Here is a 26,698-nt window from a genome sequence, read left to right on the forward strand (position 1 = left end):
CTCACTCATCGTATTCCTTTCCAGATCATTTATATATATATTGAAAAGCACCGGTCCAAGTACAGATCCCTGAGGCACTCCACTGTTTACCCTTTTCCACTGAGAAAATTGACCATTTAATCCTACTCTCTGTTTCCTGTCTTTTAACCAGTTTGTAATCCACGAAAGGACATTGCCTCCTATCCCATGACTTTTTAGTTTTCTTAGAAGCCTCTCATGAGGGACTTTGTCAAACACCTTCTGAAAATCCAAATACACTATATCTACCGGTTCACCTTTATCCACATGTTTATTAACCCCTTCAAAAAAATGAAGCAGATTTGTTAGGCAAGACTTCCCTTGGGTAAATCCATGTTGACTGTGTTCCATTAAACCATGTCTTTCTATATGCTCTACAATTTTGATCTTGAGAATAGTTTCCACTATTTTTCCCAGCACTGAAGTCAGGCTCACTGGTCTATAGTTTCCCGGATCACCCCTGGAAACCTTTTTAAATATTGGGGTTACATTGGCCACCCTCCAGTCTTCAGGTACAATGTATGATTTTAATGATAGGTTACAAATTTTAACTAATAGATCAAAAATTTCATTTTTTAGTTCCTTCAATATCCTAGGATGCATAACATTCGGTCCAGGTGATTTGCTACTCTTTAGTTTGTCAATCTGGCCTACTACATCTTCCAGGTTCACAGTGATTTTGTTCAATTCATCTGACTCATCACCCCTGAAAACCATCTCTGGAACTGGTATCTCCCCAACATCCTCAATAGTAAACACAGAAGCAAAGAATTCATTTAATCTTTCTGCAATGGCCTTCTCTTCCCTAGGAGCCCCTTTAAACCCTCTGTCATCGAATAGTTCAACCGACTCCTTCACAGGTTTCTTGCTTCGGATATATTTAAAAAAGTTTTTATTATGAGTTTTTGCCTCTATGGCCAACTTCAATTCAAATTCTCTCTTCGCCCGTCTTATCAATGTTTTACACTTAACTTGACAATGCTTATGTTTTATCCTATTTTCTACAGATGGATCCTTCTTCCAATTTTTGAAGGATGTCTTTTTGGCTAAAATAGCCTCTTTCACCTCACCCTTTAACCATGACGGTAATCGTTTTGCCTTCCTTCCACCTTTCTTAATGTGTGGAATACATATGGACTGCACTTCTAAAATTGTATTTTTAAACAATGTCCATGCCTGTTGAACACTTTTAACTTTTGCAGCTGCACCTTTCAGTTTTTTTTAACTATTTTCCTCATTTTATCAAAGTTTCCCTTTTGAAAGTGGAATCTCTCCCCTGTGTGTTATTTTCAGCTCTTTGGGATGGGTACACTTTAAAGGACAGACTGGACTCACTGGTAGAGTGTTCCAAATAGGGATGGTAACTTTCAAAGCGGCGCTGGTGCACATGTGCGAGCGCTCATTGGCCTGCACCCAGGGATGCAGATATTTTATTATCTACACATGTACATGCGTGCATGTTATAAAATTGCCTGGCTGTGGACAATTTTAAGTGAGCATGTGCCTGTATCCTCAAATCCTGCTTCTACCGCATATGTGGAACATTTAAAAAGAGACACGCACTGATGCCATTGCCACTAAAATCAGTTTGTTCCCAATTCACCCCAGGGATAGATCTTCCAAACCCCCCTTGTTTAATAGCCTTTCTCCCCCCCCTGTTAGCCCAAAACTTTAAACACCACAGATCTTCTTAAATGTTTCTGTTTTATCACTTACATATCATCCATAGCAAAGTAGAGTTACATTGCAGGGAATCCTACCATGCCATTAGGCATAAGTATTTACAAGCAAATTTCAAGTTAAAATCCAGGAACACCCATGCCCCACTCAGACCATGCCCATGCCCCACTTCTTTTTAAAAACTTTTAATTTGTGTACAGAGCAGTGTTTTCACGCTATCAGGACAGCTTTTAATATCCGCTTAGTATGCACCAGTCCAACATATTCACACATCTCCTGACTGATACACCCATCGAGCTTTTAGAATTCACCTTTAAAAGTTTAGTTCAAAAGACTCAATTTGCATAAACTTTCCAATTATATCCATGTTCAGTGGATGAATCAAAAGGTTTTCCTCTGTATCTCTTTTTTTTCCCTCTATGGAGCTGTCCCTCAGTACCCTCCTGGGAGTAGAAAAATAAGTGTCCCAGGTAGACTAGGGAATAATCCTAGATGTAGAGGGATTTCCTTTCCCAAAGAACCTAAGCTCCAGATAGATTCCAGATCTTCAAAGACAGTCAGTGTCCCATGTCCTGGGGTAAAGACTCCAGTGGGATCTCCAGATTGTCCATCTCTCCTTTTCTCCTGTTCTTCTCTCCAAAGGTCTTTTGCTGGATCTCTCGATGGGAAAGGTCTCTAGGCTGGGAAAATTTGATGTTCCCTTCCCAGCATTAGAATAAGAAAGGGGGCTAAAGCACTTCCTTCCCCAAAGCAAGGTAACAACAAATCTTCTAGAAAATTACTCCTTATCTCTCTCAGAACTTCAGGTCAATGTCTTCTGCTCTTGAACTGGGCAAAAGGAATAGCAGGATCTTCCTGATCTTCCAAGGCAGGGACACAGCCTTCCAGGAGAGGCACAGGTTATAAAAAATAAACTCACTTAAATCTTAGGAAAAGAAAAATAAAACAAAAGGAGCGAGACTCTCTCAAATTTCTTCCCCTCTTCCAAAAACTCCCTTCCAGACCTATGAGAGAGATGGCAAGGAAAGTGTCCTTCCTGGGTTCTAGGCTGGGGCCCAAAAATGGGGATAATACAATCTACCAACTGCAACTCAAGACTGCCACACTATACTCTAGATTAAATACACACAAGAACTTACCACTCCAGCAAGCCTCAGAGGAACTGCTGTATTAATGGAATGTATCCTCTCCTAAACTCACTAACCCCAGGATTGAACTGGAGCAAAATAATGGAGACCCAGAGGGTCTCTATAAATATAAACTGATATACTGTATATAGTGCCCCTTGAAATATGTCTCAGCCTCTTACTTACATCCTGTATGTGCCTTTAGCTGATCAGAGTGTCCTCAGTATGACAGAAGTGACCTAGCCTGTCTGATATCAGCATAGTGTCAGCATGCAATGGAGGTGCAGTATTCCCAAATTGGGAAGGGTGTCTTCACTGAATGGCAGCATAAAGCTGGTATCTCTACAGAGGAGGCTCAGAAGAGAAGCTTAGAAGATTGAAGACAAAGGGTGCAAGAAATTGGGGACTAGTGTACAGGGAAGTGATAAAAGTAGAGCATCCTACCAGAGAAGAGTCACCAAAGTCAGAGTCAAATTCTGCTATAAGCTGCCATAGAATGCAGGAGAGTGAACATAACCTAAGAACATAAGAACATAAGAAGTTTCCATACTGGTTCAGACTGAGAGTCCATCCAGCCCAGCATCCTTTTTACAACAATGGCCAATCCAGAGTATAAGTAACTGGCAAATACCCAAACAGCAAATAAATACCATGCTTCTAATGCCAGTGACTCTTCCCTAAATCAATTGGATTAATAGCAGTTTATGGATTTCTCCTCCAGGAAATTGTGTGCAGAGTCAAGCATCTGAGATGTGCTAATCCAAAAAAGTTTTATGTGATGGGAGGTGAAGGGCTGTTGTGCATGGAAGAAGAGAGAGACCTTGGAGTGATAGTATCTAGAGATCTGAAGATGGTGAAGCAATATGACAAGGCAATAGCAAAAGCCAGAAGAATGCTGGGCTGCATTGAGAGAGATAGAACCAGTAAGAAAAAGGAAGTGATAATCTCCTTGTACAGGTCCTTGGTGAGGCTACACCTAGAGTATTGTGTTCAGTTCTGGAGACCGTATCTCAAAAGGGACAGAGACAGGATGGAGGCGGTCCAGAGAAGGGCAACCAAAATGGTGGTGGGTCTCCATCAAATGATTTATAAGGAGAGGATGAAGATCCTAAATATATATACCCTGGAGGAGAGGAGGTGCAGGAGAGATATGAAACAGACTTTTAGATACCTGAAAGGTTTTAATGATGCACATTCAATGACAAACCTTTTCTGTTGGAAAGAAATCAGTAGAGCTAGAGGTAATGAAAAGAAACTCCAGGGAGGACGACTCAGAACCAATGTCAGGAAATATTTCTTCACAGAAAGGGTGGTGGATGCCTGAAATGCCCTTCCAGAGACGGTGGTGAAGACAAGAACAGTAAAAGATTTCAAAGGGGCATGGGAAAAATACTGTGAATCCCTTAAGGCTAGAGGATATGAATGAAGAAAAGAAAGCATACGGGCAACTTGCTGGTTTAGCGGTTACTACCCTTAACCAATAAGCCCTTATGCTGTTGATGCAACTCCATCATTGCTCTCTGCTCCAACAGCATGAGGGAAAAAGGAAAAGGGGAATTAGATTCAGACAGTAACCAACAAGGACATTGAATTGTACAGTCTGGGAAAACAAATAATCATGGGTATAACTTGCTGATATGGCAGTTACTACCATTATGCAGGGTTACTATCCTTAGGCAGGGTCCTGCAGAGCCATCATGAATTTGCTTTTGTTTGGAACCACTCGTTAGCGTCCCCAGTACTTTGTGTTTAATCTGGAAAACAATTATCTTCAGGAGATGCTACTGCACTCCCTATTAACTGTTATAAGCTCATCTGATTCCTCTGCAGGGCTCTTCTACATATTCCTCACTCTTACATAACTGGCCTTACCGCTCATCCTTTGGGCTCCTGTCCCTCCCGATGCAGCCCATGTGGTGAAACACAGTCCGTGTCGAGGGACCAAAAATCTGTTCTCTTCAAGCAACTGTGAATAAACAATATGTTAAAATTAATTCTTTGTTAAGTTTCTTCGATTGAGCGCTGTAAGGCAAGGTTCCATGAACATAACCAGTGCTATACTACCTACTACTGTGGTCTGTACCTAATACTGTATACCGCTCATCGTCTCCACTCCTCATTAGCGGTTACTACCCTTAACCAATAAGCCTTTATCCTATTGATGCAACTCCAACATTGCTCTCTGCTTCAGTGGCAAGAGGGAATGGAGAATTGGACTCAAACAGCAACCAATAAGGACCCTGACTTTGACAATCTGGGAAACTGATAAATATAAAGCTGACTTGTATGGCCAGTAGTTAGAACCATACGCTTGCTAGGCAGACTGGATAGACTGGTCCTTTTCTGCCATCATTTCTATGTTTCCATGTTTCTATGTTTCTTTTTTTATACCCAGCTATGCTAACTGCCTTAACCACATCCTCTGACAATGAATTCCAGAGCTTAATTATATGTGGAGTAAAAAAGCATTGTCTCTGATTTGCTTTAAATGTGCTACTTGCTAACTTCATGAGTGCACCCTATTCCTTGTATTATCTAAAATAGTAAATAACCAATTCACATTTACCCATTCTAGTCGCCTCATGATTTTATAGATTTTTATTATATCGCCCCTCAGCTATCTCTTCTCCAAGTAGAACAGTCCTAACCTCTTAAGCCTTTCCTCATTTCATCCCTTTTATCAGTTTGTTTGCCCTTCTATGATCCTTTTCCTGTGTAATTAAATCTTTTATGAGATGAGGTGACCAGAATTGCACATAATACTCAAGGTATGGTCTCATCATGGATCAATACAAAGATACTATGATATTCTCCATTTTATTCACCATTCCTTTCCTAATAATTCCTAACATTCTATTTGCATTTTTTACCACTACAGCCACTGTGCTGGGCCCTCAGCTTTTGCAGAATTACAAATTTTAAGGTATTGGGGTTTGGGAGAGTCTGGAGGGGGTTCAACTTAGTGGGCCACTAGGCCAACAATGAATATTTTTGCTGCTAAGGGGGTTGATGGGGAGCCCTATTGTCCAACTTTTGATTTTATAAAAGGGGTGAGACTTTCTATTTGGGATGGGGGTTAATAAAATATGAAGCTAGATTTTGGGGGGAGTGGCATTGTTGTGTGTTTCTTAGACTTTTATTTATGAAATTGTTGTTTCCAGGCCACTTCAATTAGCAGCCCTGGGGTAGGCAGAGGGAGTCAAAGAAGACCCCTGGTGTATTTTGGTATTCTTTGTTTCTTGGGGTGGGGGTGACGTATTGCATTGGGGACACCATCTCACTTGGTACAGCTTCTGCCACATTGTTTTGTCTCATGGAATTTTACCATGAGACAAAACAATGCAGCAATACTGCCTCAATATTTTATTAGGGAAGGAACAAAATATCACAGGAATGCCCTCTCCCCCCTGCAATTTTGGGCCTGTCCAATAATAAAACATCATCATTTAGTGAATCTTGACCCTTGTGAATAGTGGCATAGGCATATTTCAGTATGGACACTCTTGTCTGGCTAATTTAACCAAGAATACTTTGATATTCAGTTTTATCCAGTTTAGTTTAGCACTGCTATTTGGCTATCCTAAAGTTAGTCAGAAAAACACATTTGGCTAACAATATGGTAGCTGAATATATTCAGTGACCCTGCCACATCACCAAATATCTCAGTCAAGTTAGCCAGATAAGTTTATCTGGCTAATTTGTGCCACTAGATAAAGAATGAATACCAGCTCAAAATGTTCCCTATAGAGTGTTACTGAAACTTTCATATTTTATTAATGTAGATAATTTTAAAAGATAATTACACTTCTCTGTTTTAATTCATGGTTTTTCTGTGGAAATAGTATAATTCACACAATATGTGTAGGTGCAAGCCTCAAATTCAATTCCACCCTCCACCCTTCCCTCCCCTTGCACCCACTTACCGGTCAGTCTGGTTAATGAAGATGCCAGACTTGTCCACAATATTGAAACACTCTTATGTTGGTAAATTATGGCCGCAGCACAAGCTTAATCAAACAAGGCAAACACATCAAATCAGAACTCATAGAAATAACGTAACTGTTAGCATAGATACATCGCAACTTTGGACTAAGTTATCTTTGTGCAAGGAGGGGGTGGGGTGACCATACTGTAGCATCGTTGACTCTTTCTCTGCTCCACATCCTTGCAATCCTGGCCATTGAAGCCACAGTCCATTGGTGCCATTGGCACGAGTCTTGGCCAGGGCTCCCGTTCTATAGAAGACCAGGAACCCCGACGTGCTGCTTGCTATTCTTTGCTGGCCCCCACTGTTCAAGTGAAGGGTGGAATTCTCTCTGACCCAAATCTCCAGATCTCAGCACTGTGTTATGACTGTCGCCCTCCTTATCTCTCTGGCGACTCCTCCTGCGGTTGACGAACGTTTGGCTGCCACGGCGTCTACCTGCCGTCCTCTCCGGTGTCCCCGGACCAGCTTGGGCACTGCCTCCCGCTATGCTGTTCAGCTGCCTTAGGGCATGCATGCCGTGCGGCCCTGCTTCAAGTATCTTCAGTGGCGCAAACCTCAGGGGCGTCCCCCTGTGATGACTTCATGCATCAAGGATACAAAAGGCCAATGCGATTGCTAGCTAATCGAGTTAGCAAAGGTTTACGAAAGGATGGGATTCGCTCTCCGTACCTTGCTACTCTGCCTCCTTTGGACCTACTCTATTTGGGGTACCCGCTCCTCGGGGGCCTCTATCTCTTTCTTATCTTTCAGTTTGCTGTCTGGAACCGGTACTCGCTCCTTGAGGGCCCATGTTCCTGGACTCACTAACTGGATTTCACTTCTGCCTGGAAGACACCGCTGCCTACAACATCTGTGAGTTACAATCTCTAACTCTCAGAGCTGTTCCCTGGAACCAGGTACTCACTCCTTGAGGGCCTGCCTTTTAGGGATGTGAATCGTTTTTTGACGATTTAAAAAAATCGTCCGATATTTTTTAAATCGTCAAAAATTGGTACAGTGCGCGATACAATAGAAATTTTCACGATTTATCATGAAAAATCGTTACTCCCATTAGTGCCCACTAACGGGAGTTATTTGGGGAGAGGGGGGAAAACCGGCACACCAAAACCGGCCAGTCAGTGCTCCTACCATGTGACAGGGGCCAGCCAATGGCACGGATACCCTGTCACATGGTAAGGGCAAAGGGCCATCGGCGCCATCTTTATGAGTGGCAGCCGACGGCCCAAGAACAGGAGATCGCTCCCGGGACCACCACTAGACCACCAGGTAATTTAAAAATGTTTTGGGGGGATCGGGAGGGTGGGAGAAGCTAAGGGGTCATCTTTAAAGGGTCGGGTGGGTTTTTTTTTAATCGGGCCATCGGCGCCATTTTTGAGTGGCAGTCAAAATGGCGCCGATGGCCCGAGAGCGGGAGATCGGTCCCCGAGCCCCCACTGGACCACCAGGTACTCATAAAAAGTTTGGGGGGGGGGAGTTTGGGGGGGTGGGGGAAGGTAAGGGGTCAATTTTAAAGGGTCGGGCCTCACTAAAAAAAAATTAATGATGTGAATCGGAACCGATTCCAATTCACATCTTCAACGATCTGATTTTTTCTCCCTCCAGCCGAACCCGATCGTTAAGAAGATCGGGCACACGATTCACATCTCTACTGCCTTTACTCCAGCTCCTGTGCTCCATACTGAGAGACTGCTGCATGAGTACATTACCAATGAGGCTCTATTCCTGAACTCTGCATATACTGCTACTACTCACAATATCAGTTCTCTCCATTACAGCACAGCCATTGTGGGATCGCTGTTCCAGAGCCTGAGGGACTACAAGCCCAACCGGGCTACATTCCAGTTCACTACTGCCACCTCTGGTGGTTCACCAATCATGTATAATAAAAGAACTAAGTGTGTGTGTGTCTCCTACACTGAGACTGACCTGTGGCCCCTCACGGGACTTCCAGCCATGGGCGTGGTCATCTGCCATAGGTCCAGGGATCCACCCAAAACCCTTACAAATAATAACACACTGTTGAAGGCTAATTCACATCGAGGACTCCTTTTGCTTTGCCCTCCTCATCATCTGGTCACCCTGCCCCCGAACCCCTCCTGAGCTGCGACTACCTAACTTCCTTACATTGTTGGGGGGGGGGGGGGGGGCTGAAAAAATGCTGCCAGAAAGGTTGCTGCTGCAGAAAGGGGGATTCCTGGTGTGGGTGCCCCTTTATCAGCTTTCCCTGGCAGTCAATGGGAATGACCCTCCTCTCATTGCTCCCTCCCTAATGTACCTATGTTACTTGTCCCTCCTTAAGGACCCTCCCTTTAATTCTATCCCCGTCTCCCGTCTCCCTTCCCCCCTCCTCCCGGCCTGTCTAAGGATTTTTAACTCTTCGGGGCTACCTGTCTTCGACTACCCCACACATATTGTGCCTGCGCCAGACAATTGGGTCCATTAAGCAGAGAAACTTATAAGTTTATCTGGCTAATTTGTGCCACTAGATAGAGGATGAATACCAGCTCAATATGTTCCCTGTTGAGTGCTACTGAAACTTTCATATTCTATTAATGTGGCTAATTAAAAAAGATAATTACATTTCTCTGTCTTAATTCATTATTTTTCTGTGGGAACAGAATAATTCACAAAACATTCACACATCTCTTTCAACTTTCTCCTTGCACATGTGTTTCACAGGTTCAAAGTTAAAAAAAAAAATCTGCAGCAGTCAAAGTTATAGAATTTTCATTGTTTGGAATTTTCTTCTCGCTGTTTAGTTTATTGTGTGGACATCTATGAGAAACTTACTTCACTTTGGAACATTTGTAGCTTGTTTCAAGTTTAAAATATTTTCAGACATGAGTTCTCCTGGCACATTATTTTAAATCAATTTCTTTCAGCTTTTATTGTCTGGCTCTTCCACTGCTTTTAAAACTAATTTACAAGCAGTGTTTTGTTTTAAACTCCCTAACACATAAACTAGTAACCAAGTATTTCTTTGTGGTTTACCCTCAAAACTGTTTTGAAACAGTATTCAAATTTTAGAAGCTGCGAGTTGAGTTTTCAAAAGATGCCCAAGGAAAAAATAGCACGTATGCATGTAAAATACCATATATGTGAAAATGCGCTATTTTCAAAACTGCTGCAGACAAGCATATATCAAGGACTGCAAGTAAACTAGTGAATGTATAAAAAGGGGATGGCCAGGGTCTAACATTTATGTGCATAAAGGTAACTTTGATACCAGCACGTGGGCACATATGTATTCATTTATGCCATCTCATGCCCAGAGATGTGGCCATTTTATAACATACGCACATATATGCATGCATGGTATAAAATAGGCTCTATGCACGTATATGTGAGCACAATTTTATATAGACATGTGCATGTGCACACAAATGCCACCTCTACTCTAATTGGGGGGATTTTAGTACACATACACGAACGCAATTACCAGTTTCCCCAGTTCATTTGCAGTTTACCCAGATAAAGGATATGACTTCCTGTCCCCCCTAGTTAAATAGCCTGCCTTTTTCACTGTTAGCACCAACCCTTAAAACCCCGCTGACTAGCTGGATTTTTTTATTTTATTACTTACATGCCATCCATAGCAGAAGTAAAGTTATGCAGTAGGAGACCCCAGTGCACAAGTATATACGCACTGGTTTAATTCATAAATCCTGGAATTCCGATACCCCATCTAAACCACACCCCACCCATTTCTAAAAACAATTTGTGCATGTACTGGGAGACACGCATGTTTGCAGTGCACACCAGTACAACATCTGTACCTATCTCCTGGCTTTGGCATGCATAAGCCTTTTAACATTCACCTTAGTTCAACCTGCCAAGCTAATGCACATATATCCTTTATTTGCATAAATTTACTCTTGCTTAGTATCTTATGTAAGTGATTGTAAATACTCAAGTTAAAAAATGACTGTGTGGGGGCTCTGGGATGACATGGGGAGACTTCAGACTGAAGAGCCAGGAGAGTATTCACAAGCTGCAGATGAACTGGCAAATTGATAGACTAATTGGTAAAACTGGTAATTTCATTACTGCATGCATGAAATAAAATCACTTGACTTATGTATGCAAAAGTTGACTTATGGGGGATAAATGCACCTAACTATCTCAAGTAATCTGTATTCGTGCTTCCCTTTAAAATTCAAAGCACAAATATGCAGTTATATCATTTGCACAACTTATCTGGCTAAATTCTGACTTACCACAAATCCCAAAAGGTATCGCCAAAAAATATTTTTTCTAGAAAAAATGCTCTTCACCATCAATAATTAAACCTATATTTTATGAAAAAAAAAATTTATATATAGAAAACGGGATCGCATCAGCAAGCCTCTGATGACATGCTCGGTCCAACCAAGCCATCCGGTCTTTTCAATCACTTGCTACCCGTTATTCAGCTGTTTTGTTAAATCCACCATCCGGTGGTATCAAGAATATTGTTTACTCATATAGCCCTATAAATGTTGTATATATTCATCAGACCAGTTCATGTCGATGGTTCAAGACAGTTCTTATAAAGTATTTAAAGCTGATGACTCGACAGCTGCCGTGTTTCGCAGCCATGCGGCTGCTTCATCAGGAGTCAACAATATACACCATAGTCTATGAAAAAACCAAAACGAAATATATTAACAGATGATGATAAAAATGATGTAACTATAATACTTAGCTTCAGATGGTGTAGCGACCTGTTTCAGCGGGAACCGTGTCTCCATCAATGTAGTTTGAAAAACGCCAGGCTAGAGACCGCTCTGAACTCATACACAAGATTAAATAGCCCGCTCTTTTTCGCGGGCATCATGATGTCATCGGAAGTCTATCATCACCATGGTTTCACAGACGCCAAGTCAGCAATCCTAATATTTGACTCAGTTTCCTCACAGAATTTATAGAAATACATTCAATTCCAACATAGTATTTAAACCTGATGGTTGTACAGTATCTAAAAAGTGTATCCAACGGTGTTCTGCTTTTAATAAAAGCTTGTTGAAATCTCCTCCTCGCCAAGACGGGGACAGTTGTTCTAGGACACAAACTTTCATATCGTCAAACCCATGTTTGAATTGAAGGCAGTGAGTCACCAATGGAGCTGTCACCCATCCCGTGTTGATGCAGGATTTATGCTCAATAAGTCGTGTCTTCAAAGATCTTTTTGTCTTACCCACATACCATAAATTGCAGGGACATTGAATAATATAGATAACCCCGATCGATTGACAATCAGTATTGCTCCTTAGAAAAACATTTTTATGTAATCTCTCAAAATGTAGAACCGAGGTGGAAATCATGACATGGCACACTGTACACGACCCACAACTTGTATGTGATCCTGAGTGACGAGAAACATGTTTTATTGATGAATCAGAATGTACAAGCTGATCTTTTAAATTACTGCCACGAGTAAAAGTAAATCTAGGACCCTTTTGGAACTCAGCATACAGCTGTAAAATATGCCAGATATCAAAAATGAACTTCTTCACTTTTTTAACCATCGATGAATGTGGCAACACACAAGTCAATATCTCTTCATTGTCTTCACATCGTGGTAAAAACAACCACTCACGATGTGTATATTTAGCTCTCATGTATGCCCGCTTGATACACCGAACCAGGTATACTCTCTCTTGAAAACGTGACCAGAGCTGTGTGGCTTGGTAGTGAAATTCAGACATTGTTGTACAGAGACGCCTAATCCTAAAAAACTGACTGGCCGGTAAATTTTCTTTTAGTGCTCTAGGATGGGCACTAGAAAAGTGAAGCAGTGTATTACTGGCAACTGGTTTCCTAAATAGAGTAGTTACGAAACCTGAAGAGGTTTTAGTAATATTTAGGGATGTGAATCGTGTCCTCGATCGTCTTAACGATCGATTTCGGCTGGGAGGGGGAGGGAATCGTATTGTTGCCGTTTGGGGGGGTAAAATATCGTGAAAAATCGTTAAAAATCGTTAAAAATCGAAAAATCGAAAATCGAAAATCGAAAATCGAAAAACCGGCACATTAAAACCCCCTAAAACCCACCCCCGACCCTTTAAATTAAATCCCCCACCCTCCCGAACCCCCCCCAAATAACTTAAATAACCTGCGGGTCCAGCGGCGGTCCGGAACGGCAGCGGTCCGGAACGGGCTCCTGCTCTGAATCTTGTCGTCTTCAGCCGGCGCCATTTTCCAAAATGGCGCCGAAAAATGGCGGCGGCCATAGACGAAAAAGATTGGACGGCAGGAGGTCCTTCCGGCCCCCCGCTGGACTTTTGGCAAGTCTCGTGGGGGTCAGGAGGCCCCCCACAAGCTGGCCAAAAGTTCCTGGAGGTCCAGCGGGGGTCAGGGAGCGATTTCCAGCCGCGAATCGTTTTCGTACGGAAAATGGCGCCGGCCATACGCGTATGGCCGGCGCCATTTTCCGTACGAAAACGATTCGCGGCGGGAAATCGCTCCCTGACCCCCGCTGGACCTCCAGGAACTTTTGGCCAGCTTGTGGGGGGCCTCCTGACCCCCACGAGACTTGCCAAAAGTCCAGCGGGGGTCCGGAAGGACCTCCTGCCGTCCAATATTTTTCGTCTATGGCCGCCGCCATTTTTCGGCGCCATTTTGGAAAATGGCGCCGGCTGAAGACGACAAGATTCAGAGCAGGAGCCCGTTCCGGACCGCTGCCGTTCCGGACCGCCGCTGGACCCGCAGGTTATTTAAGTTATTTGGGGGGGGGTTCGGGAGGGTGGGGGATTTAATTTAAAGGGTCGGGGGTGGGTTTTAGGGGGTTTTAGTGTGCCGGCTCACGATTCTAACGATTTATAACGATAAATCGTTAGAATCTGTATTGTATTGTGTTCCATAACGGTTTAAGACGATATTAAAATTATCGGACGATAATTTTAATCGTCCTAAAACGATTCACATCCCTAATATGGATATCTAAAAAATCAATTTGTGTTGTTTGAATATTCGCTGTAAAATTCAAATGAACATTGCAGTTGTTCAGCCATCTAATAAAGGCTTGAAAGTCATCTAAAGTCCCTCTCCAGAACAACAGGATGTCATCTATATACTGCTTCCATACGAGAATATACTGTATGAAAGGATTATTAGAGTAAATCCACTCATCTTCAAACCAGCCCATGAATAAATTAGCAATATCCGGGGCCATTGTTGCCCCCATGGCTGTACCATATATTTGCTGGAAAAAGTGTCCTTCCCATGCTGTATTTCCGTTCACGGCCCCTTGAGAAGATTTGGCTGTACAATGAAGAGTCTGATCGTTTAAAGGAGTTTATATCACCTGAGGAAAGATCCGTGAGGATTTGAAACGCGGTCACGTTGGGAGCTTGAATGGCTATACACATAAGTTGGTGTCAGCTTTATTAAGAGAAGCACAGTTAATATGTCTGTACAGTATCAAAATTTAGCTTCAGTTGAAGTGGACTTAAGATCTATCACATCGACATGGCATAATGTTTTTGAATTTTGTAAATCACTAATTACATGAAAAGCATTCACATAAAAGCATTTGGCTGGTGGGGGTTAGTTCATGATTACAAATATATAAATTACCCGATGTGGGGGTAAAAGAACAAAGTATGAAACTTTCCTCTCTAGCTAAAAAAAATTTATGTTTGAAAAACATTTCTTTACATATTTATATTATTGAGTTACTCAATTGAGATATTTAATCATTCTTCTGAAGTACCAATTGCAAATATATACAATTTCATGAGGTGATTTGTTCATGGCAATTTTTGATATCATATTTTGGATCCCTCTATAAAGGATAATATTTTAGTGCATTGGATTTTGGTATATTAGCAGTGAATGATGACATAGACTTAATTGGCATCTCAGAGACATGGTGGAAGGAGAATAACCAATGGAACAGAGCTATACCGAGGTACAAATTATATCACAATGACAGAGAGGAACATTTTGGAGGCGGGATGGTGCTTTATGTCCAGAATGGCATAGAGTCCAACAGGATAAAGAGTATGCATTAAACTAAATGCACAATCAAATCTTTATGGGTAGAAATCCCTTGTGTTTTGGGGAAGAGTATAGTGATAGGAGTATACTACTATCCACCTGGCCAAGATGGTGAGACAGACAGTGAAATGCTAAGAGAAATTAGGGAAGCTAAACAAATTGGCAGTGCAGTAACAATGGGAGATTTCAATTACCCCAATATTGACTGGATAAATGTATCATCAGGGCATGCAAGAGATAAAGTTCCTGGATGGACAAATGACAGTTTAATGGAGTAATTGGTTCAGGATCTGACGAGAGAGGGAGCAATTTTAGATCTAATTCTCAGTAGAGCACAGGATTTGATGAGAGAAATAATGGTGGGGGACCACTTGGAAAGAGTTATCATTATATGATCAAATTTAAATTAATGACTAGAAGTGGGACAGTAAGCAAATTCATGGCTCTAGTGCTAAACTTTTAAAAGGGAAACTTTGATAAATTGAGAAAAATAGTTAGAAGTGTTCAAGAGTCGTGGACTTTGTTAAAAAATATCATCCTAGAAGCATAGTCCAAATGTATTCCACACATTAAGAATGGTGGAAGTATTACTGGCATGGTTAAAAGGAGAGGTGAAAGAGGCTATTTTAGCCAAAATATATTTATTCAAAAATTGGAAGAAGGATCCAACAGAAGAAAATAGGATGAATCGTAAGCGTTGGCAAATTAAATGTAAGACATTGATAAGACAGGCTAAGAGATAATTTTAAAAGAAGTTGACTGTAGAGGCAAAAACTCACAGGAAAAACTTTTAAAAATATATCCGAAGCATAAAGCCTGCGAGGGAGTCAATTGGACCATTAGATGATCAAGAGGTTAAAGAGGCACTTAGGGCCTCATTTTCCAATATCGCATTGGTATTGCATGCAATACCAAAAAGGGGTGTACCTTATGCTAATAAGCATGTGTATCATGAGTTGCGCTATCACCTATGCAAAAGGCTGTTATTGCACTATTATTTGGCATTTATTTATTTGGCATTTTTTATATACCGATAACCGTTTGCACATCGTATCGGTTCACATTTAACTTGGAAATTATAGGCTAGGCCTTTACATGGAACAAGAAGCAGTAGGTAAAAACTGAGAGAACAAAAACAACCAAAAGTACATAGGTTAAACGCTAAGAAATAACTTATTTACAGACTTACATAGCTAATCAATGGCAAAAACGGGGATTCCAGAATACAATTATATGGTGGGGGTAGAGGACGGGTAGGCCTGTAGGAAGAGCCATGTTTTTAGTTTTTTTTTTTAACTTGGGAGTGGATGTCTCCGTGCGCAGATCTGGGGGGAGAGAGTTCCAAAGCGTAGGGCCAGCAAGGGAAAAAGCTCTGTTCAGAGTTGAGATAAGCTTGTAGGGTTTGATAGAGTGGGTACAGAGAGTTCCTTGAAGGGCTGGACGAGTGGGTCTTGTGGAGGTGCGAGGAAGAAAAGGGGGGCAGAGCCAGTTAAGGTTTTCATTCATAATACTTTTGTGGATGAGGGTTAGTGTTTTGAAGAGGATGCGAGATTGTATTGGAAGCCAATGTAGCTCAATGAGAGTTGGTATAATGTGGTCTCTTTTCTTAGAGTTTGTCAGTATACGTGCTGCTGCATTTTGTAGGAGTTGCACGGGTTTGGTGTGCGTGGAGGGGAGGCCAAGGAAGAGGGCATTACAGTAGTCGATTTTGGAAAGAATAATGGACTGAAGTACAGTGTGAAAGTCTGAAAAATGCAGTAGGGGTCTGAGTTTCTTGATGGTTTGTAATTTGAAAAAGCAGTCACTTAGGATAGATTTGATGAAGGGTTTGAAAGTGAGTTGGTTGTCAAGAAGGTCACCCAGGGTGTGCGAGTGAAAATTGGTGGAGGAGTAGGAGAGAGGGACAGAGAGTGAGGGGAGTTTAGTGGAAATGATCAGGAGTTCGGTTTTTTTAGGGTTGAGGGCAAGGTGCATGCCTGTGAGGAGTTGGTTGATGGCAGAGAGGCAAGAGTCCCAGTTTTGGAGAGCAGAATGGAGGGAGTCAGAAAAGGGGAAGAGAATTTGCACATCATCTGCGTAGATGAAGTGCTTGATACCAAGGTTGGTGAGGAGGATGGTGAGGGGAAGCATGTAAATGTTGAAAAGGGTAGAGGAAAGAGAGGAGCCTTGGGGGACGCCACAGTCAAGATTAATGGCATCGGATTCGTTGTTGTCAGCGAAGACTGTGAAATGGCGATTTTGGAGGTAGGATTTAAACTAGGAGAGTGCGGTGCCAGTAATACCAATATTACTGAGGATGTTGATAAGGATAGTGTGGTTAACTGTGTCAAACGCAGCGGAGATGTCTAACATCCCCCATTCTGAAAGAGTTACATTGGCTACCCGTACACTTCCGTATCATGTACAAAGCCATTTGTGTCATCTTCAAAACTATTCATCAACGCATCTCCCTCGATCTACAAATCCCCCTCCAAGCATACAACTCGACAAGACCTACCAGAAATGTCTACCGAGGCGCCCTCAAAGTTCCCCCTGCGAAAATGACCAAACACATCACTCTAAGAGATCGTGCCACCTCCACTGCTGGCCCTTCTCTGTGGAATTCCATTCCCACAGATCTCAGACTGGAACCCTGCCTCTTAACTTTTAGGAAAGGACTTAAGACTTGGTTATTCAAGCAAGCTTTCCCAGACACAATCTAATATCACGTTATAGATACAAACCAAGGACTTCAAATATTCAGCCATTAATCATGCCATTTTTACATGCCATTTTTACATAGCATTTAATTTATTTGTATACCGTTTAACCGTTTATTCTTTCCTATCTCTTCCTTCTTATCCAAGTTCTGCTACCCTTGTTATTTGTAACTGCTCCTTCGATCACCACAGTTCTAGTTGTTGTATTTAATGCACTCCCGTTCCATGTAAACCAGCAAGATATGTGCTCATGATTGCCGGTATATAAAAACCTTAAATAAATAAAATAAAATAAATAACATAGCAAGAAGATAAGAAGTACCTGTATCAGATCCTTTGATTACGGTGTCAGTCAGTGAAAGTAGTAAGGTCTCGGTGCTAAGATGTTTTCGGAAACCATATTGCGTGGAGGGTAGAATGCTGTGTTGTTCGAGGTAATCAGAGAGGCGAGTGTTAACTAGTTTTTCTAGAATTTTAGCTAGGAAGGGGAGATTGGAAATGGGTCTGAAATTAGAGAGGGTGAAGGGGTCGAGATTAGGTTTTTTGAGAATGGGTTTCACTACTGCTAGTTTGAGCATGTTGGGTACTGTGCCATGTACCAGAGAGCAGTTGAAGATGTCAGAGAGAGGTTTGGAAATAGTTTTAGGAATAGAAAGGAGAAGTTTGGATGGGATGGTTTCAGAGGGATGGGAGGAGGGTTTCATCTTCCTCAGGATATTTTCTATTTCTAGTGTGGAGGGTGGATCAATGGTAGACAGTGAAGCTGATGAGTTGAGGGAGGGCAGGGCAAGGTTGCTGGAGCGAAGGGCAAATTGTGCAGTGAGTGAGGAGACTTCGTTTTTAAAGAAGTGTGCCAGTTCATTGCAGCGATTCTTAGAGGAGGTAGGTTGGGATTGTATAGAGGAGGAGTTGGTGAGGCCGGTGATCAGTGAAAAAAGGGCCTTGGGGTTGTATTGGAAACCATGTATCTTTTTAGCGTAGTATTCTTTTTTGGTGATATTGATGGTATTCCTGTATTCATGCATGAGCTGATAGTAAGTTGTTTTGGTTGCTGGGGATGGGTGTTTGCGCCAACGCCTTTCTGCAGTTCTAAGACGGGATTTGAGGTTATTGAGTTCAGGAGAGAACCAGGGTTTTTTGTTAGGGTGGGCTGGTTTGATGGTTTTTGTCACCAGAGGGAGGTGTTTGTTGGCGATGTTGAGAGTGAGGTCGATCCAAGAGGCAAAGGCATTGTCTGGTGAGGAGAGGTTAAGTTGGTTACAGATGTTTGAGCATGCTTGTGAAAGGGTGTCTGAGGCACATGATTTGTGGTATTTGATGGATTGGGGGAGGGTTGAGGTGGTGGTGGTTGGTGGCGGTAGTGCAAGAGTGGTTTGGATGATGGAGTGATCAGACCAAGGTACCGCAAGACAAGATGGAGAATTGACAGTTTGGATGGGGGAGTTGGTAAAAATGAGATCTAGGGTATGGCCAGCTTTGTGAGTGGGGGAGTGAATGATTTGATTAAAGCCCATGGCTTCGAGGGAGGAGATGAAAGCTTCACATGCTGGGGATTGGGGGTTGGCATCTACATGTAAGTTGAAGTCTCCAAGGAGGATCGTAGGAAGGTCTGGGGAGAGAGAGTTGGCAAAGAATTCAATAAGTGGAGAGGAGTCTTTCTCTAGTAGACTGGGGGGGGGGGGGGGTGTAGATGAGACAGATTTGTAGGGCTTTGGATTTGAAGAAACCAATTTCGTACTGGTTAGGGAGGTTGCATTTTTGGGATACCAGCTTAAGTTCCTTCTTTGCAGCCAGGACTAAGCCACCTCCTCTTTTCTTGTTACGGGGTATAGAGAAAAAGTCGTATATGTTGGTGGGAAGCTGATTTATAAGAGGCGTGTCATGGTGCTTTAACCAAGTTTCTGTTATGGCGCAGATTGCAGGGTTGGAGTCAGTTAGGAGGTCATGGAGAAGATGTGTTTTTTTTTAAAGGGATTGGGCATTGAGTAAGAGTACTGTTAATAGGGAGAGGCCCAGGAATTGGCTTAGTGGGGAAATTGTAATAGGGATAAGTCTTCTTTGGAGGTGTGTTGGGGAAAAGGGGAAAAGTGGGGACAGATTGGAGACATATCTATGCTGAAGGAGTGGGGGGCAATTGCAGATGAAGGGTGGCATGGTTGGAAGTTGGGGAAGAAGATAAGGAGGAGAAGTGAGCGGCCAGGAATGTCTATCGAAAAGGGGTGGAGTAGGGGGGAGGGTAAGGTGAAGGTATGTTAGTGCAGAGAAAAAACAATATGTTGTAAATTTAAGGAGGCAAGGCACATGAAGGGGTAGGCCCCTTTGTCGTGTGACACCGGGAGGAGTGAAGAAATTTAAAGTTCCTTGGGGTGCCTGATTGGCTGCAGCGAGGAGGAAGGCCTGTGGTCGGTGGGGGAAGAGCAAATTTAAAGGCCTTACTCAATCATGCAGGCCTGCAGCAACCCCATCAACAGCCAGAGCTGTTGACAGGGTTGCTGGAGTGAGTTTCCTCACTCCGTAGGTCATCAAATCTTCACAAGAGATGACTGTTCTGTTCGTACGTCTCACGTTTAATGTGAAAATGGCCCCTAACCCCCTACACTAATACTTAAACCTCACCTCGAGATACTAGGTGGGCCTCCCATAGGGATACAAATACCTGTCTAGGGAGGAGGCACTATGGTAAGGCTTTCTCTCTCTCTCTCTGTCCCCCACCCACCAGCCTGTAGCACATGTGATTGCACAACATAATGCAAATGAAAGAGGTGTAGTTATTGGCCACGCTAACAGTGCAGCTGTTTTGCATACGATAAATTAAAAATTTGCATTCTCAAACCACATTAACTGCTGTTAGCGCGGTTTGTGGAATTATCGCACGCGGTACCTCCTTGGAAAATGAGGCCCTTAGAGAAGATAAGGCCATTGCAGAAAGCTTAAACGATTTCTTTCCTTCAGTGTTTTCTCAAGAGGATTTTGGGGAGATATCCATTCTGGAGAAGGTTTTCATGGGTAATGATTCAGTTGGACTGAACAAAATCATGGTGAACCTAGAAGATGTGGTAGGCTTGATTGACAAACTGAAGAGTAGTAAATCACCAGGACTGGATAGTATTCACCCCATGGTTCTGAAGGAACTAAAACATGAAATTTCAGATCTATTAGTAAAAATTTGTAACCTATCATTAATATCATCCATTGTACCTGAAGACTGGAGAGTGGCTAATGTAACCCCAATATTTAAAAAGGGCTCCAGTGGCAATCTGGGAAACTACAGGCCAGTTAGCCTAACTTCAATGCCAGGAAAAATAGTGGAAAGAATTCTAAAGATCAAAATCACAGAACATATAGAAAGACATGGTTTAATGGAACAAAGTCAGCATGGCTTTACCGAAGGCAAGTCTTGCCTCACAAATCTGCTTCACTTGTTTGAAGGGGTTAATAAACATGTAAATAAAGGAGAACCAGTAGATGTAGTGAATTTGGATTTTCAGAAGACATTTGACAAAGTTCCTCATGAGAGGCTTCTAGGAAAAGTAAAAAGTCATGGGATAGGTGGCGATGTCCTTTCATGGATTACAAACTGGTTAAAAGACAGGAAGCAGAGAGTAGGATTAAATGGACAATTTTCTCAGTGGAGGGGGGTGGGCAGTGGAGTGCCTCAGGGATCTGTACTGGGACCTGTGCTTTTCAATATATTTATAAATGATCTGGAAAGGAATACATTGAGTGAGGTAATCAAATTTGCCGATGGTACAAACATAGAGTGGATGAGTAGCATAGTGGTTAGAGCAGTGGGCTATGAAGACCAGGAAAACCACAGAAGACCTTGGGCAAGTCACTTTTCTCTCCATTGCCTCAGGTACTTACATAAATTGCAAGGCCTCTGGGGATAGGGAAATACCTACAGTACCTGAATGTAATCCACTTTGAAGTGTGGAATATAAATCTATAAATAAATTATTCATAGTAGTTAAATCACACTTAAAAATTGGGCATCCAAATGAAATTTAATATGGATAAGTGCAAGGTGATGCATATAAGGAAAAATGACCCATGCTATAGTTCTGCAATGTTAGATTCCATATTAGGAGCTGCCACCCAGGAAAGAGATCTAGAAATCGTTGGTTCAGTGTGCTGTGGCAGTCAAAAAGGCAAACAGAATGTTAGGAATTATTAGGAAGAGAATGGTGAATAAAACAGAAAATGTCATAATGCCTCTGTATTGCTCCATGCTAAGTCTGCACCTTGAATACTGTGTACAATTCTGGTCACTGCATCTCAAAAAAGATATTGTTGCAATAGAGAAGGGTGACCCAAATGATAAAGGTGATGGAACAGCTCCCCTATGAAGAAAGACAAAAGAGGTTAAGACTATTCAGCTTGGAGAAGAGATGCCTGAGGAGGGATGTGATAGAGGTGTTTAAATTCATGAGAACAGGTAAATGTGAATTAGTTATTTACTCTTTCGGATAACAGAAGGACTAGGGGGCACTGCATGAAATTAGCATGTAGCACATTTAAAACTAATCAGAGAAAGTTCCTTTTCACTCAATGCACAATTAAACTCTGGAATTTTTTGCCAGGGATGTGGTTAGTGCAGTGAGTGTAGCTGGGTTTAAAAAAGATTTGGATAAGTTCTTGAAGGAGAATTCCATTACCTGCTATTAATCAAGTTCACTTAGAAAATAGCCACTTCTATTACTAGCATCAGTAGCATGGGATAGTTTTTGGGTACTTGCCAGGTTCTTATAGCCTGGATTGGCCACAATTGGAAACAGGATGCTGGGCTTAGTGGACCCTTGGTCTGACCCAGTATATGGCATGTTCTTATGTTCTTATATTCCTTTTCACTAATTTAATGTTAACAATACACCCTCTCTTCCTTAGCTTTTTCTCAGGTCAATTAGACATTTTCCTGTTAAAACACTTGCACTCACACATTTCACTCATAGCATTTGATAAACTAATGAAGTATCACTGTTCTCACTTTTCCAAACTTTTTAAACTTTTTACTTTATACATCAGCATAGCTGCTTAACTGCCCTTCTGCTCTATTATCTCACCAACCATCATTTCCAACTGAAACTTCTCCTTATAATAAATCACTGTTTTTGATTATATCACATGAAAAAATTAGTTTAGTTTCTTTTATACTGCGAAATTCAAAGTTGTTAAATATGTTGTACAATACATTATCAAAAGATATAAAATATTCAAAAACATGTAAATAATATAAATAAAAATTCTTGAAAATAGTTCCTTCCAAAACTCTGCTAAGGTGGAGGAAGATCGAGTAATGGGGTTTCTTATTTCTAGGGAGGCTTTTTGACTCTAGAATACCCAAAGATTCTCACAATTTACATGGTGCTATAGTTCACAAAAATATGGAACATCTTCCTGGAAAACCCATAGGGACTGCAGTTGGTGTCACTTTCTATTTTTGTCAATTGTTTTCTACAACCTATTGCTCCCATCACTAGATCACATGAAACCATGCACATGTTGAGGATTTTGGAAACTGTTGATGATGTTCAAGATATGCAGCTTGTTACCTTGGACATTAAATCCCTGTATACAAGTATCTCACAAGAGGAGGCATTGCAGGTCATAAATGATGCATTGGAATCACGTACACGCCCTCATAGAATACCTACAGACTTCATTGATATTATGGCCACTATAGCTTTGCAAGAGAATTATTTTTGTTTTGAGAATCTTTTTTTATAAAAAATTCTTGGAACAACTATGGGGGTTACTATGGCCCGAAGCCTTGCAAATTTATATATGGCCATATTTGAGCAGCAAAATCTATATTCAGACTCTTGGTTTGAAAATGTGGCCCTTTGGGTCCAGTATTGACGACATATTCTTCCATTGGCAATCAAAGTTTACAACTTTGAAATTTTTTGTGATTCGGTTAAATTCATTGAATTCCTACTTGATTTTTACTAAGACCTGTCATTCACAAATGATTAGTTATCTGGATATTGTTATATTTAAGACTGGCACCTCATTAAACACTAGCATTTTTCAAAAGGCTAGTGACAGAAACACTTTTTAAAATTTCTAGTTTTCATCTGCACCACTTAAAGAAGAATTTACCTATGGGTCAAATTTTGAAGCTTAAATGTATTTGTTCTTCTATTCCAGATTTTTTTCAACAATCTGAATTTTTATTCAGAAGATTCCTTCACTGTGGATATCCATAAAAGATCATTAAACAAGACCTAAAAAGGGCTGTCATGCTGAAAGACAGTGGGGCAGATTTTCAAAAGGTTACGCACGTAAGATATGCGCGTAACCCCCGAAAAGCTGCCCCTGCCTGCCCCTGCGTATGCCGAGCCTATCTTGCATAGGCTTGGTGGCGTGCGCAAGCCCCGGGACATGCGTATGTTCCGGGGCTTCGAAAAAGGGGTGGGAAGGGTGCGGGTCCAGGGGCATCACAGCGGTCTAGGGGCGGGTCTGGGGGTGGGTCCAGGGGTCAGGGGGAGGTCCGGGGGCATGGCAAAGGTTTGGGAGTGGTCCGGGGGGGTGGTCCCAAGTCCTCCGGCACAGTGGCCCGTGCCAGGGGATGGCGAGCTGCCTCGGGCAGGCGTAACTTTGGAAATAAAAGGTAGGGGGGGATTTAGTTAGGGCTGGGGGTTGGGCTAGATAGGGGAAGGGAGGGGAAGGTGGGAGGGAATCGCAGAAAAAGTTCCCTCCAAGGTCGCTCCGATTTCGGAGCGGCCTTGGGGGAATGGGGAAAGCCATCAGGGCTCCCCTTGGGCTCGGCGCGCACAAGGTGCACAAATGTGCACCCCCTTGCATGCGCCAACCCAGGATTTTATAACATGTGCGCGGTTGCGCACGCATTTTATAAAATTGGGCGTAGATTTGTTTGCGCCGGGTTGCGCGAACAAATCTAAGGCCGTGCATACATTTAAAAATCTGGTCCAGTGGCTCCTTCTGGATAAAATGGATGTGTCCACACAGAAGATAAGTTGGTATGTGTACTGAAGTACACAACAACGCACCAGCTGCAGCTTCATTGGTTTAAGAATATTGGCCACTTCTACAATTACATACCATTTTTTCCAGTAAACCTTTAATAGCTTACAAATGTTGGAAGAACGTATGAGATTATGTAGTGTATGGGTGGTTGCCTGATATGGCAACAGTGAATACTGAAGATGACTCTGCTCAAATTGGCCATTGGAGCTGTAGTGGTTGCTCAATTTGTGGGCAATCCATCATGGGTTCTTTTTGGTGTGTTGATGCAATGGGAAAAGTAAATAGGGCACAGTACCACACTGACTGTACGACCTCTAATGCTGTATATATGATTATTTGCCCTTGTGGTAAGAAATACATTGGGAAAACATCTCGCTCTGACTGTAAAAATATCATTGAACATCAAAGCTGCATGTCCATTAGAAAATTACAAACCCCCATGGTGCAGCATTGTGTTGATTTTGCTCATTTATTCACAGATCTTAAATGGCATGTGATAGAATATATGCATGACAACGCACGAGGTGGTGACCTTACATAAATAAATTAAGATTATTTTTTATTGGGCTGCTTTTGTTTCTAATTCTCTTTCCCACCCCCAGGTACTTCAGACAACCCCATAAACCACTATAAAGAAAAATAGAATAAATAAATAAAAATGACCACCACATTGCAAAATTAGAACTGCATCATCTGTAGCTCCTGTCACTGATTCAGTAACCAAAGATAAGGTTATTGTCTTATTCAGAATGCCTATGCAACCCAACCATCCTGTCAGGCTACCAGTAAGCCCCGGGAAAGAATACTAATGCAGTTAGGGAAAGAAATAATTAAGGTAGGATCCATTTATGTGCAGCCTCTCCCATTGAGGGTGATGGAATGAATATCTGACTCAGAGTGTTTAATAGCAAAGCTCCATCAACGGCTCTGGGGCAGTGTAAGTTTGCAATTCAGGAGAAAGGTAGTAGATTTTGCATCAATTATATTTTTGGCCTACCTGGGGACCTGGGCGCCATCCTGCTAGAATCTTTCAGGACAGGTCTAGGGCTCCACTATTGTACTCTACTCCCAATGTGCAGAGTGGTTGTCCTGGGAATATTTTGGCTTTTGGACTATGTGGTAGGAGTCTTGTGGACACCTGGGCCTTTCCTGGAATCAGGGAATGGAGAACCATTGCCTTTGAAGTCATAAAACCGATGTGATGTTCCGAATAAATGTCGATATATAAACATGTTAAATAAAATAAATAAAATGACCCATTGCAATGGTTAACTCCAGTGTTATTTCCTTTTTGGGGATCAGAAGAAATTGTTTTGAAGATCTGGGAGGAAGTGTTGTCTACCCTTCTTCCCACCCATCCACAGCCCTGTGAGCCTGTATTTCTGTCTAGCATCCCTCCCAATAGGGATTCCCATCGAGTTATAAGGAAAAGAACTACTAACTATGAGTAAGAACCTAGTTGCAATTTAGAGGACACCCATCTGGAATCTTCACACCCCTGGGGAGAGAGAGGATTTGCTCTCTGTGCAGAGAAACAGATTTTTAGCTATCTTGGAAGGGTTTTCCCCAAACATCTAAGGGTTGCCCTGCCTACTGGGACCTCCATCACACCTAATACAGGAGGGTGGATAGATCCCTCGCCTACTTAAAAGACATTTGCACAGATAGAGGACAAAGGATTGTACAAAGAGCCAGGCAGACTATGATGCTGGAAACATATTTATTGTGCCATCTGCAACTACTTTATTCGGTAAATTTGAGTTGGACACTAATTCAGTGTGTTAAGTGTATTCATTTGTTTATGCAGCACAGAGAAGAGAAGTGACCCCTCTCCTAGGGATACACATTAGGATATCAGCCACCCCTGCATTGGGCCCTGAAATGACACCTTTTCCCCCATCCAAAAGGATCCATACCATTGGGATGCAGCAACAGAGAAAAGCTAGCAGGGGTTCCTGCCCCAAAGAACTTACAAATAATTGTGTGGCCCCACTCGTGCAGGATAGACACACCGGGGTGAGGTTACACTTATCATTTAGTTGCTTATATTCTGCCACTGCAATATGCATCTGCTTTTCTACAAATTTCACATATTCAGAATCTGTTGGAAAGAAAATATGATTTCTTTGCATAACCTGTGCCAACAATTTTGAAACAGTGCATACTTTTTTTCTTCAGAAGTAATAAGGAAATACATAAGTTATGTAAATCTATTGGAA

The sequence above is a fragment of the Rhinatrema bivittatum genome, chromosome 1 (genome assembly GCF_901001135.1).
Source record: "Rhinatrema bivittatum chromosome 1, aRhiBiv1.1, whole genome shotgun sequence".
In the NCBI taxonomy this organism is placed as follows: Eukaryota; Metazoa; Chordata; class Amphibia; order Gymnophiona; family Rhinatrematidae; genus Rhinatrema; species Rhinatrema bivittatum.